Source organism: Magallana gigas, chromosome 9 (assembly GCF_963853765.1).
Source record: "Magallana gigas chromosome 9, xbMagGiga1.1, whole genome shotgun sequence".
NCBI classification, from domain to species: domain Eukaryota; kingdom Metazoa; phylum Mollusca; class Bivalvia; order Ostreida; family Ostreidae; genus Magallana; species Magallana gigas.
The window spans coordinates 11,438,433-11,454,301 of NC_088861.1; the positions used below are offsets into that span (position 1 = coordinate 11,438,433).

Sequence of the window (15,869 nt, forward strand, 5' to 3'; positions counted from 1 at the left end):
AGACCAGGAAAGCTGAAACTTGTGTGGAAGCATTCTCAGGTAGTGTAGATTCTAATTTGTAAAAATCATGACCCCCGGGGGTAGGGTGGGGCCACAATGGGGGGTCGAAATTTAACATAGGAATATATAGAGTAAATCTTTAAAAATCTTCTTCTCAGAAACTAATCAGCCAGTAAAGCTGAAACTTGTGTGGAAGCATCCTCAGGTAGTGTAGATTCTAATTTGTGAAAATCATGATCCCCGGGGGTAGGGTGGGGCCACAATGGGGGGTCGAAGTTTTACATAGGAATATACAGAGTAAATCTTTAAAAATCTTCTTCTCATGAACCATAAGACCAGGAAAGCTGAAACTTGTGTGGAAGCATCCTCTGGTAATGTAGATTTAAATTTGTGAAAATCATGACCCCCGGGGGTAGGATGGGGCCACAATGGGGGGTCGAAGTTTTACATAGGAATATATAGAGTAAACCTTTAAAAATCTTCTTCTCAGAAACTAATCAGCCAGTAAAGCTGAAACTTGTGTGGAAGCATTCTCAGGTAGTGTAGATTCTAATTTGTGAAAATCATGACCCCCGGGGGTAGGGTGGGGCCACAATGGGGGTCGAAGTTTTACATAGGAATATACAGAGTAAATCTTTAAAAATCTTCTTCTCATGAACCATAAGACCAGGAAAGCTGAAACTTGTGTGGAAGCATCCTCAGGTAGTGTAGATTCTAATTTGTGAAAATCATGACCCCCGGGGGTAGGATGGGGCCACAATGGGGGGTCGAAGTTTTACATAGGAATATACAGAGTAAACCTTTAAAAATCTTCTTCCCAGAAACTAATCAGCCAGTAAAGCTGAAACTTGTGTGGAAGCATCCTCAGGTAGTGTAGATTCAAAGTTGTGAAAATCATGATCCCCGGGGTTAGGGTGGGGCCACAATGGGGTGTCGAAGTTTAACAAAGGAATATATAAAGTAAATCTTTGAAAATCTTCTTCTCATGAACCATAAGACCAGGAAAGCTGAAACTTGTGTGGAAGCATCCTCAGGTAGTGTAAATTTAAATTTGTGAAAATCATGACCCCGAGGGTAGGGTGAGGCCACAATGGGGGGTCGAAGTTTTACATAGGAATATATAGAGTAAATCTTTAAAAATCTTCTTTTCATGAACCATAAGACCAGAAATAGTGAAACTTGTGTGGAAGCATTCTCAGGTAGTGTAGATTCTAATTTGTGAAAATCATGACCCCCAGTAGTAGGATGGGGCCACAATGGGGGGTCGAAGTTTTACATAGGAATATACAGAGTAAAACTTTAAAAATCTTCTTCTCATGAACCATAAGACCAGGAAAGCTGAAACTTGTGTGGAAGCATTCTCAGGTAGTGTAGATTTTAATTTGTGAAAATCATGACCCCCGGGGGTAAAGTGGGGCCACAATGGGGGGTCGAAATTTAACATAGGAATATATAGAGTAAATCTTTAAAAATCTTCTTTTCATGAACCATAAGACCAGAAATAGTGAAACTTGTGTGGAAGCATTTTCAGGTAGTGTAGATTCTAATTTGTGAAAATCATGACCCCCAGTAGTAGGATGGGGCCACAATGGGGGGTCGAAGTTTTACATAGGAATATACAGAGTAAAACTTTAAAAATCTTCTTCTCATGAACCATACGACCAGGAAAGCTGAAACTTGTGTGGAAGCATTCTCAGGTAGTGTAGATTCTAATTTGTGAAAATCATGACCCCCGGGGGTAAAGTGGGGCCACAATGGGGGGGTCGAAATTTAACATTGGAATATATAGAGTAAATCTTTAAAAATCTTCTTCTCAGAAACTAATCAGCCAGTAAAGCTGAAACTTGTGTGAAAGCATCCTCAGGTAGTGTAGATTCAAAGTTGTGAAAATCATGATCCCCGGGGGTAGGGTGGGGCCACAATGGGGGTCGAAGTTTTACATAGGAATATACAGAGTAAATCTTTAAAAATCTTCTTCTCATGAACCATAAGACCAGGAAAGCTGAAACTTGTGTGGAAGCATCCTCAGGTAATGTAGATTTAAATTTGTGAAAATCATGACCCCCGGGGGTAGGATGGGGCCACAATGGGGGGTCGAAGTTTTACATAGGAATATATAGAGTAAACCTTTAAAAATCTTCTTCCCAGAAACTACACTGCACGAAAAGTCGCGTTTAATTTCACCTTAAATGCAATTTAAACGTTACGATTATTTAAAATTTAAGTATGTAGTATTACATATTGTGTGCCCGAAAACGTTTAAAAATAATTAGCATTTAATATGAGTTTACTGGATTCCGTAAAAGAACAAATTTAATAATGTCGGAAAAATTGTAAACTTACTCATACGTACAGATTTAAGTGTTCCGTAAACTAACATTATACCTCTTGTATATAAAACGTATAATTTTCATTAAACATGCTCAAAAAATGAAGTTAAATGGATATATTAAATTTGTTTGGTTAATAAAATTTAATGTTGAATTTTAATTCATTATTTGTTCTCGTTTAATTTACATTTTACATTATAAAACTGTCAAAAATTAAATTATATACGGATATCTTAAACTTCCTAAAACAATCAAATAAACGCTTTTATCAACTTACATTATACCTATTGTTTATGCGACGATAATATTTTGATTAAACCTGCCAATATAAACTGGAATTGTATATATTTTACATCATTATTATTTTCGTTTAATTAAATTATTATACCACCGCATACATCTTTATATAACTTCAAACATCCAGTTGTTTTCTTTGAAATTGTTTTTGCTATCATTTTTGAAAATTAAAATCACACACAAGTCCACTTAAGATTCGATTTTATTGCATGTTAAAGTCTCAATGATGTAAAAAAATAAATACATGTATTCTTACAGAGCAAAACATTTCAAAGTTTTAAGCATAAAAGTCACAATTTAGAAAATTACAATACGTACGTCATGATCAGATACATATGGAATAGATGCCATTACAATTTCTGATATAGTTCTTAAAAAATACTTAGGTAAAATGTCCAAATTTGGAATTGTGAAATGCACATTTGACTTAAGCAAATGCAGGCTAATACACATTAAATGGAAATAATGGAATCTATATAGAACAGTGGGACGGACAACTTCGGAATGGACATTTTTCCGGCGTTGCGCACCCCTTTCCATTCACAATATTGACCAAAGTTTAGTACCAAATGGTGGGGTTTTTTATTCTAAATAAATTTATGGAAAAAAAATTGAAACATTTTTAGATAGTTTTTTAGATATTTGAACTTAAAAGTTCCAACCCCATGGGATTTTAGTTTGGAAAAAATACCCCACAGAAAACCCCATGCAAACCCCATGGGGTTTTGCAATAAACCCCATGGGGCAAGAAACCCCATGAAATTATTTATGGGGAAAAAAACCCCACCATTCCCGAAAAAAATCAGATGGGGTTTTTATCCCCATATTTAATGCTTATGTTGGGTTTTTTCCCCCATATTTACTAAAGTAATGATAATGGGGTAAAAAAACCCACAAAATATTAATCTGAAGTGAAGTAATAGAATCTGCTTAATGTCTGATATTAGGCCGATTGCATAGTTGATATACCTTACAAATTTTTACTAAACTATAGGCAATTTTCAAATAAAGTTGAATTTACTCATCAAATGTATGATGGATCTCTTTGTGACAGAACAGGTTGCAAGTGATTTTAATTTTTGGTTGTTTGAATAAATCTGTAAAATATTTCTATATTAGCTAGTTTATGCTTAAAATTAGCATTTAAAAATCAAGGAAAATATATAGCAGCCCAGGTGAAAACTTAACTAACCTAATGTCAATTGTTGGAAAGTACCTGTTCATGTATTCTTACAAAGTCTACTTATTAATTAATTTCCTAAGTTATCCTAAATTAATTGTGACTTTCACATTGCAATGGCAAGATGTGGTATTTATCAAAATTTTGGTCAGCTAGGACGTATTACGTGTAGTCTGTAATGTTGCAATCAAAAATTTTGCTGGCAATGAAGTTTTAAAAGTAAAAATATTTCAACAGCAAAACGATTAGGTAAAAATCACAAACAGCAAAATAAAACTGGACCAGTTAGCCTATTCAATATCAATCTACAACATATATATACTGTCTGGGGTTCTGTGTTCGTCAAGAAGAAGAACTCGTGATATTATGAGTATATAATGAACTACGAGAGCAAGTTCGTTATAGTATATACGTCCCTGGTTTCACACGCAAAAATCTACAATCCCTTATTTTGTACTTACAGCAAATGAATTCTTTGAAGGTGTTGTTTAGTGAACTGATTCACGCCATCGAAAATTAGATTCTCGGAAAATTATTTACACGAGAAACAATTTACAAATGCATGATTCAGTCCAAACACTGTGAGTGTGACCCTTGTTCAAATGTTGCATCGTGTTTGTTTCAGATTGTTCTTTCCAGACTGATAATAACGTAACAGTAAGCGCTTTTAAGACTATGACAGGTGTTGACTAAAATCAGAACATGCAATTGGGGAAGCTAATACACGAAACTGTCTGTTTTGAAGTTATTTCATTTAAAAAAATATATTTTAAGATATTCTAGAAATAGATCAGAACATTGTATAAGGCCGGCGGAACTGCGGTGACGGTTGTTGTCTCAGAAAAAAGATCGTTTTTTTTTACATTAGTGTACAGATGTATCCTCGACCATATATTGGAGTACAGTACTGCAGTGTAATGGTGAATATATTGTACAACGGCTGCATCAGCGAACAGTGGTCATAAACTCTGTTGTATACACAAGCGCGAAGCGTGGTAAAGATATTTACTTCCGAGGCAAGTGTATGTTGACATTTAACATGGCATTTTAAATTGGGTATATCTTATAGTAGTAAGTGCAAACTGTGTGAACTTCTCTGAGAGCTAGCTAGCAACTTAACATTGCTTATTTCTGGCAAACCCTATTTCATATACTTCCCAGTGTAAGTGCATGCATTTCCAAGTTAAAAGAAAGAACAAACCCCAATTAAGATACCTAAAGACACCCCACACACCTTCCCCTTAATGTGCTAATTACCCCTTAAAATTGGTTTTCATCCTCCCTCCCTAGGAATTCACCCCTGCCCCCCCCCCCCCCCCCCAATTACTTCTACTGGTCTGCATGGGTTTGATCCCTAATGATGAATACATCCCTGAATGTTGAACATATTTTATAGACATATTAGACTGATTTTTTTGCAACATTGAAAAACCAAAACTTTATGATTGCAACATGTCATATAACTTGGAATTAATATAGCAAATGGTATATATATTACATAAGTAAATAAGGTTGATCCCTTTCCATTTTTGGATTTATTATATGATTTACTGATTTTATTAATTGTCTTGGTTTTTATATGAGGATAATTAAATTTAATAATTAAACTAATATGAATTATACATGTTATATATGGCAGCAATTTTTTTAAAAAAAGTTTCAGTTTGATATGAATACAAATCATAACTGCCATGAATCCATATTTTTATGAAAATTATAATAAATGAAAATGGATCAGTTATAAACTTTCATTAAGTTATAATAAGTGCAGTTGATTAACAGCAGGAATGATCATAAAACTGTTATTTTAAGTAATTACAATTTATGAAATGCATTTAACTTGGAATAGGGTTTCAATAAACCTCATAGATCCCTTTACTGTAAGAGTGGTACTGCTCTCTTGCAGGGAAATATGATCAATTATGTTTAAGTACTTGTGATGTTCATGCAGACCAGTTCGAATACCGGGGCGAGATAGTTCAGTTGGTAGAGCACCTGACTAGAGAATCAGGGGGCCCGTGTTCGAATCACGACCATCATTATTTCTCCCATCCTGTTACATTTGGTGCCGTGACCAACCCCTGGAACTGACAGGTTAACTCCTGCCAGGGGAAGAGTCTGGGTTGATCTTCAAGGGCGAAGATCATTTAAGGGGGGAGGAATGTGATGGTCAGACCTGTTCGAATACCAGTGCCAGATAGCTCAGTTGGTAGAGCACCTGCCTAGAGATTCAGGGGGCCTGGTTTAATGGTACGTCATGTTTCACACAATAAAGTCATTATGCCCTGCAAAAGAGCAGTCATCACAGTTACCGTGAAGGGGTCTATGACCCTAGCACAAGTGTTTGTTTCTGTTACAGTAAAAAAAATATTTTTGAAATTAAGTTGACATGTAGACAAACAAAATTATCATAGAAAACAAAAAGAGAAAAAACCCATGTTTGCTCTGTTGCTTCTTCTGTCCAAAAGTTATATTTGAATAATATTAAATACATCTAGTACATGTGGAAAATCACCTCATCCTTCAGTTAACATGTAGAATATGTAAATGTATCTTTGACTGTAAAAATAACATCTACTTTGAAAATTATTTTCAAAATGAACAAAAAATATATACTGGTATATTTGGAATATTTATTTAATATACATGTAGAAAAACATAGGTAAAATTTGAACATTTTTCCATGAAATTCTATTATCACCATGCAGCTATCCAGCTGTATATTAATCTTATTTTACTTAAAAGCATACATCACACTGGTAGCTATACATGTAGGTCTTATTGCTTTAGCATGGTTGACAAGAGAGTAGAAACACCATATAGCTATAGGAATCAAGAAATATCATATGCCGGATGGAATGTCTCTTTGTCTGTGGCTATGTGTAAAATGCTACAAATCTAAAGGTCAATTTTTAGTTTCTATGACAATTGTTTTCAAATGTGTGTGAGAATTGACTCGAGGAAATTGCCATAGGTTTTATGATCCTATATGTGAAAGGTTTTTAACATCTAGCTGCACTTCATGAAAATCAAAAGATAGGGGGAGGGTATACATGTAAGGGTATTTCTATGTGATGTTATGCTTTTATCATGATAATATCATGAAGATACCAGGTACTTGTAGTATTGAATAATTAAGGTTTCTTATTAGAGGAGACTGAAGAGCAATTGACTTCTTAATGATTATTAAGTAAAAATGTTTTACTGCAGGAAATTTAAACCCCATGAATCTGTGCATGTTTATACTTATAGAAAGATGATTAAGTGAAGTGGAGATAGTGGGATCACTTAAATGGTTATATTTTTTCTTAAACCTCAATGGAAGTGGCATTATGGGGTTTACTTTTTTTTTAGAACTGCATATTCTTTCTTATTATAATACAAAACTCTTTTTTATAGAAAGTTAGTGTAAGTGAAAGGTAGCAAGGGACTGTTTTAGATTATTTTTACTGTCAATTATTTGGTGAAATGGAGAATTGCTCTACTTTCAGGCTTATGTTGTGTTGCAAAAAGTCATAAAATAGTTTTTAGTGATTAGCATTAGTTAGAGAGATGTCTCCTATTGAAATTGGTATGCGATATGTAGGTCCTTAATGACTTATATTAGGTTCATTATGATCCAAAGTACCAGTAAACTTTTAATTGATCATCTTGCAGCTATGACTGTTGTGTTGACTTTAGACAAGGGGTAAAATATAACATGAAACATTTTATTCGAAGGGGAATAGTCAATGTGTTTACATCGTTTAAATGTACAGAATTCTTGATGTAACTGATTGTAATAAAAATGGCTTTTGAATTAAAAGTGGTCATAATTAATCTTAAAAGCAATTTACCGAAACTGTTATTACACGGTACAAGGTGATTGGTTCAGCCGGGAATGGGGATGTTACTAAAACAGAATTAGCTTTTTTATTTTTAAATGAAATAAGATTAAATTTGAAAATTTCGACTTAAAATTGCACAACCTAAGCGTTCTGATTATAAAGTGTTTTTGTGAGAAATAAACTCTTAGACTTAATGTCAAAGATGGCAGTGGATATATTTATAGTTTTGTCTGAAAGACCTGTCTAATTTATGAAAAAGGAGGGGGGAAACCAGACATTTGAATGGTTATTTTAGGAGTACAGTCAGAATAATTATTGCAAACATTTGTTTGGGAGTGGAGCACATGTCCATTGTTCATATAATGACACTTTAATATTGCATGGTTGTTTATTTTATCGAATAGATTAAGAAAATGCTACTGTAACAATGTTGCCAAAATTTTCACTTTTTGATTTATGCTTGAAAAAGAGGATGTATGGGTCCCCCCAATAATTGATAATTTTTTTGCATGGGTAGACAATATCCCAAGTACAGTTGCTTCCAGCAGTTACTTGGGGCTTGTGCATGCTGGCCAGTAAGAAAGGTAAAATTTTTAGAAAACAAATTGAGATTGGGCTCCTCTAGTTAGTGTTTACCTTTGCATGCAGAACAATTTTAACAACCCCGCCCCGACCCACATGTAAGAAATACACTATATCCACTACATGTATATATCTAATTGACATATATTTCTTTAATCGACAAAAAAACCTGTCTCAGTTGTATTTAGAAAATTAACATACTAGATTGTATCTCAGTATGCATGTATGTGATAAAATTATACATGTATTTAAAAAGTTTAACTAGTTCTACATATATAGTTACATGTAGATTGCGGCAGACAACCCTTATTCTTGAATATATATTATGAGGTGTAATAAGGTATCGAATACAACTGATAACTGATCAAGAACTTCTAATACCGCTAGTGCATTGGCAGCTCATTTTCCCTGATTGTCAATATAAATATTAATTAGAGCAAATAATTGTTATCTCAATCTTCATGTTTAAAAGAATATTAGAACCTTAAATTGATCTTCACGAATACAAAAAGATTGATAAGAAAATTAGCCACTTAGTCATTGAATGTATTTTTCTCCTCCTTGACATTTACATGTATGTTTACTTAATGGATAAAACAATGCAGTCATAATTTGAATTTCATTATCAAAAAATCGATCTGCTGGTATGATTCCATAATATCAATTTTATAAATCTGAGTGACAAGTACGCGCTATTCAGTTGAATATAAAATTGTATTTTGATATTACATGTACAATCCAAATTCGCCATTAGGTTACTGATTATCTGGCATAGTAGCATATGGCGGTGTTTGTTTTATTGCAAAAATTATGTGTTAATTATGACCAACAATTTTGTGTGACCCAAATAAGACTTATCATCTGAGCACTCAAAGAATACCAGAGATACATGCAAATTACATGTAGTTATTTATAGCTGACCGAGTTTATAGACTTTTGAAATTTTAACTTGTTTAGTTTAAGTTATGCATTCCCAATAGGATAACATATTAATGTATCAAGTTACAGAGCTTAATTGATTAATAATGAGATTATGAAAATAGCAATAATTTTAAGAAATAACCTCATTACTACAAAATAATGCATTGTATGATAGCAATTATATCAAAGACTGAACTGGACATTATTCTAGGAGATTCAAGAAATGCACAATGGGTTTGCGTATTTTTAGAAACACTTCATTGAAGAAACAATGTAATTTGTTTGCATATCGGGATAATTTTTTCAGGATGTATAAAATTGAATTAAATTGATTGAGGCCAGGATGATATTGATATAAATGAAACTTGACATCCATGTAAATACATGTATGTACCCAGAATATGTACATGTATAGATACATTGTACATTCAATTCGAGATTAAATAGTCTAATATTCTAATACTGTAAGATTTTCTATCATTGAAAAGTGAACCTAGGTGAAATTAATCTGCAAAATTTGGTGTTTGTACATATATTATGTCTAAATAAGAGTATGAAAGTTAAAAAAAATCCAGAAACCCTTCCCAAATTAAGGAAAATGCAGCATGTATGTTTTAACAATTTTACATTTGTCTTCTAATATTGTGTTTGAATGAATAATTTAATTTCTAGAATGTAGCCCGGTGTGTTTTTGTAACTTAGAAGATGAGAGTGCTGGGCTGGCCTGAGATGAACCAAGGAGACACACTGTGTATACCTCATTAGCACCTATTGTTCTTTCACAGACCTTGCAATTAACTTAGAAATCTTACGTGTCTTTGTAATGGGCACATTCTGTGTATACCTATTGACCACCCTATTGTTCTCCTAATGCTACAATCAACAGAGCAAAGCACTATATACACACGACACGTGAGAATTTCTAAGAAATTACAAACCAAAGGGAAATTCTGAATGAATGAAATTAAAAAGTTTTTATAAGAATTTATAAAATAAAAATGAAAACATTATCTATAATCGAAATAAAATTTTAACATACATTGAAATAAAACACTTAATAATAATAAACAAAGAGACTCCTTAGAAGGTGAAATTTCCTTTGTGGTTCGATCGTTAAATTAAATTTAATGATCGAACCACAAAATGTCCTATCTTATTCCAAAAAACTTTATAGAATTCTGTTGTAAATCCATCACTGCCTGGACTCTTATTATTTGCCATATTTTTTATATGGGTACATGCAAAGTTCGGGAACTATGTCAAACAAAAAAAAAGGAATAATTACCCGTATCCCAAAAGATGGTATTTAAACAATTGGAGACCAATAACACTTCTAAACATTGCTTATAAAATAAGTTATGAGTGTAATGCTCAGAGAATTAAAAATATGCTTGATATAATTAGTAGTCCCGATCAAACAGGTTTCATTCCAGGAAGATATATTGGTGAAAATACTAAGCTGATATATGATCTTATGCAACATATGGGTTGGGGGGGGGGGGGAGACATTTCTGGTGTATTATTCATAATTGATTTTTAAAAAAAAAAAGCATTTGATACTTCACATGGAAATTTATTCACAAATATTAAGATTTTTTTAACTTTGGAGCATCCATTGAATCTTAGATATCTACTTGTCAATGTAATATAGAATCATCAGTCACACAAGCTGGAAACCTTTCAAAATTTTTCAAACATAGCAGAGGATTTCACCAAGGCGACCCAATCTCCCCCTATTCATTCCTACTGTGTGCAGATATTTTAGCATATAAGATTAAAATAACTTTTATATTCGGGCTACACCCCGAGTCTATTTCTATAGACATTTATTCTATCTTCTTGATTATGAAATCCCATATCTATTGGAAAAGGTGTCTTAAGGAAATACTATCAATTCATGAATTAATAATAGATATTGAAAGACATATATCGACTCTAAAATATATTGCTACAAAAAATTGCAGATTAGATGATTTCTATAAGAGATGAGAAACTTGGCTTTTTCTTCTTTCTTTTTAATAGACTTACTCAAATTTGGCTGTATAATAGAGATTATATAAAGCTGTCAATCAACTACTAACTCATGTTCAACAACTACTCTCTCTCTCTCTCTCTCTCTCTCTCTCTCTCTCTCTCTCTCTCTCTCTCTCTCTCTCAAGGAACAATTTGGATTTGAAGTAAACATACTTAAAAAGCTGCTGTGATCACTTTATTTTATAGAAATGTATTGGATTGTTCAACTTTAGATTAAAAAAAAAGAAAAAATAGTCTAATAATGTAAAATTTTCTATCACTGAAAAGTGGACCTAGGTGAAATTAATCTGCAAAATTTGGTGTTTGTACGTTACGGCTAAATAAGAATATAAGAGTTTAAAAAAAATCCATAAACCCTTCCCAAATTAAGGAAAATGCAGCATGTGTGTTTTAATAATTTTACATTTGTCTTCTAATATTGTTTGAATGAATAATTTAATTAGAATGTAGCTCTGGGTGTTTTCCTAACTTAGATGAGAGTGGGCTGGCCTGAGATTAACCAAGGAGACACACTGTGTATACCTCATTAGCACCTATTGTTCTTTCACAGACCTTGCAATTAAATAAGAATTCTTACCTGTCTTTGTAACGGGTACGTTCTGTGTATACCAATTAACCACCCTATTGATCAACGGAGCAAAGGTACATACACACGACACGTGAGAGCAGGTGTCCGATCGAGCTGTGTACGTGTAAGCAGGAACAAAGTAATGGACAGGGGGCTGCAATTAATCTGGATGTCAACTTGGGGGCCGGGTGTGGGGGGTGGGGGGGGGGGGGGGAGTCTATTTCTGCAGCAAAGATTTTTATTATAATTGAGTTATCATAGAGCCCACCCACCCCACCCCCCCCCCCTCCCACACACACTCTTTTGGGGGAGAATATTAAAAATTGGAAAACAAGATGTTAAGAGAGGAAAATGAAGTTAAAGGTAGATTACACGCTATCATCCCCCCCCCCTCACGCATTTTATAATCGATATTAAAATATATGCAACTTGGACCTTTTCATAAAACAGTGCATTTTGAACACACTTAAACGGCTCTGATCAGGATGTATATCGCTACCGGATCGGGGGGTTGGGATTAAAGGCAATGGGTTGGGACGTAGATTTAAATTTTAAAATAAAAGTGTACTGGGTACATGTATGCGCTTGAAATTAATCCCTGGGTATTTATTTAGTTGAACTCCCTTTGGTCGCCCTTATTTTCTAGGGACTTTTATCAGATTATATTATTGTACTGATGAGCTGTATAGCTTAAAGTTAATAAAGAACTTGAACTTGAACTATCAGAGCAATAATTGAATGGTTAAACGATATGTTATGTTAATCATCTATTTAATGACCTCCGTCGGATTTTTTCTGCAAAGATGTATCACTGTTGACCAGTTTATTGCAGCGGCAATGATTGCAGCGATCTGTGTTCAATTGAGCAGTGAACACTGGTGAAGTGTTTCTGGCGTGTGATCACAATTAACAGGGCATTAATTAGATAAAAGTAAAGAAAATACGTTTACTAGCTTTTATGATTTATAACAAGATGCAAGCCATTTCTAATTATCGGAGAATATTACTGTAACAATGAATAAGCATATCAAACATTGTGCATTGTACTGAAAGTTACTGTAGTAAAAATATCTTTACACATCTTAAACAACTTAATACAATTATCAGTAATGAATTATTTCTGCATTCTAATATCAATACTGGAAGGATAAATATAACAATCAGTATATTTCAAAGTTTTTTCGGCAAGAATTAGACGTTCTGGATGTGCAACAGAGACTAATAAGTAAATGATCATACATTAATATAAACTAATTAAATTAAATGTCGTAAATTGGAAACAAAGATCAAGTACAATGATTTTGCATTGGTTCTGATCATTGGACACGTCGTAGAATATATCATTATTTCGAGTCAAATTAGGTTTAATCTCGACCCCCCCCCCCCCCGCTGTTATCGATAAAATTGGCCGCACGGGTATGAATACCTTCCGACGCCCAGGGTAATTAAATAACGATTATTGAATACTAAATCATATCTGATGAGTATAAAAATAGGTAATGAGATTTTAAAATATCTTAGTTAAAAAAAACACCATTTATTTATCATTTTTCCGTAATCAGTTAATGACCCTTTCTGATATCGTTTAAATATTTAATTACATCTTAAGAAACTAATGAGCGCCGTGGCGCATATGGTAGCGCATTGGCCTACAGACCCAAGGGTCGTGGGTTCGGATCTCACGGCCGGCAATGATTTTTCTCCGAATTTTCTTTCTGTAAAATGCCACAAAAATTAAAATAATATCAATCCAGTAACAGTTCCTTCTCGGCTCGATACAAATTTGACAACATAAAATCAAGCATGCGTTGATTTATTTAGTATACACAGCGTTCCGATGATATGTATACACATGTGTTGAAATATAGACAGTGAATACAAAGTACATGTATACACAGGGATTGGTCTTGTTCAGTTTATTATGAAATCGTGGGAATATATTAAACGATACAAATGTGCAATGGGCCTCATCCTTTGACTTAGATTGTGATGCCTTTTTGTCGGCCTTAGACTCTGTTATTATTGCCGGTGTGGAAATCACTCCAAGTATTCTCATGATTAAGCTTTAAAATCATTACAAAGACTGCATGATTTGTTCTCCATGACTATGTATTTCAAGCACTGGTTTATTTTGTATAGAGGTTATCCTTTATATATACTTGCCAAATTAATTGCAATGGGAAATTCGATTTTAAATAAAATTCCAGCTTTTGCTCCAGCTTTTGCTCCAGCTTTTGCTCGCTTGAGATAAGTCCTATACAATGGGAAGAGTGGGAAAGAAATAGATAAGAGGTACTTACCGGTATACATGCTATGAATTAATTTAAAAACAAAATAATTATTGTGAGAGGCTTCTACCGTATATTTAAACGCACTGATTTTGTCACATGCCTTTGATGTACTATAGCCATGGTATCTATTTTTTATTATCCAAAATAGCTCCTGGACATTATCACAAAATTTATACTCTTTCACTAAAACATTCTACGGAAAAGAAAAAATCAACGGGACTTTTCATCAAGTACCCCCCCCCCCCATAAGAAAACATGTACACAAGCTGAAATTATCCGTCGAAAAGTATTATTGTACATATATACCTTGATAACCACCTTACTATCTCCTGTTAAATTAAGAATTTTATAATAATTATTGGTTTTACTAATAGTATAATGATATAAAACATTTTGCACACTTTATTTATTAGTTGTTATACCCCCCCCCCCCCCCCCAACCCCCAACCCCAACCCCCAGCATTGACACTAAATTCATCATGTTTATAGTTAGATGAATAATCTATATAATAATACGGTGTTCAGGATGTTAAATAACAAATGGGATTTTCGAGTTCATTAAACGGCATTATACTTGAAATTCATGAAATTTCGACTGCTCTAATCGAAATATCTGTGTCCCGATTTGTCTAACTATTTCGACATCCGGTTTTCAACTCCATCGCTTGGTACTTGATAACTCAGATAAGTTGGTAGGGCTAGTGTTGCTAAGTTTGTGTTTCTTCTGTCCATTTCCAAAGGTAATTCCATTGACTGCAAATCAGTTTCATTTTAAATTTATACGTCTATATATTCTTTAATAACTTCCAAGTGAAAAGCTAGGTAATGAAAAAAAAACCCAACATTTATTCTTGGACCGAATTTTCTCGAAATAGTGAGACCATAGATTTAAGACTGTTTTGATATGCTATGATATTTAACAGAAGTTTAAATATTATATGTAATCTTTGTGATTGCATAAACCGTAAATTTATGCCTTTATTAGTGGATCATATAACATTGGTACATACAATACAGTTCAGTATTGATAAATATTTACAACCTGTCAGATTTTAAAGAATTTTATAATAAGCAGGGCAATACTTATTTTGAGTTAGTTATATCTTTTAAACATAATTTACATAGTTTTCATGACATATTTTTAGGCAAATTAAAGGATGACAGAGCATACCTCTGATGCTGACACTTGTCATTTGAAAAAAAGGCATTTTTGGAAGACATTACCAACATCTGTGGATTATAATTCAATGCAAGAGAAAATCTAGAGTCATTAAACTAATGCAAACATGAATAAATCAGTCTCGAGTAACTTATTATTGAGAATCTGATTTATTTGCTTGGATTGGTTTAGTTAACATCACCCCATACTGTCTGCACTGTGAGTACTGGTATTTTAATAGATTGGTAAAATATTTTAGTAATTTTATATTATGAACAAATGGGATAAAATACCCCATGCATATGTGGGATAATAAATCCCATGACATCTATTTTATGGGATTAAAAACCCTAAACTGTTATTTAAGAAAAAAGTGGGTTTTTAAACCCCACATTATTTTCATGGGGTTTTCTGCCCCATGGGGTTTATTGCAAAACCCCATGGGGTTTGCATGGGGTTTTCTGTGGGGTATTTTTTCCAAACTAAAATCCCATGGGGTTGGAACTTTTAAGTTCAAATATCTAAAAAACTATCTAAAAATGTTTCAATTTTTTTTCCATAAATTTATTTAGAATAAAAAACCCCACCATTTGGTACTAAACTTTGGTCAATAGTGTGTATGGAAAGAGGTGCGCAACGCCGGAAAAATGTCCATTCCGAAGTTGTCCGTCCCACTGTTA

The 15,869-nt window shown here is 33.4% G+C and overlaps 1 long non-coding RNA gene across 2 annotated transcripts; it reads left to right on the forward strand.

The window, feature by feature from the left end:
* The first annotated feature begins 14,579 nt into the window (after positions 1-14,579).
* LOC117691145 (uncharacterized) lies at positions 14,580-15,869 on the forward strand. Of its 2 annotated transcripts, XR_004602919.2 has the most exons (3): positions 14,601-14,770; positions 15,176-15,408; positions 15,762-15,869. It is a non-coding gene; the product is annotated as an uncharacterized lncRNA (long non-coding RNA). The 2 variants fall into 2 exon arrangements; XR_004602918.2 differs by lacking the exon at positions 15,762-15,869 and having other exon boundaries at positions 14,580-14,770.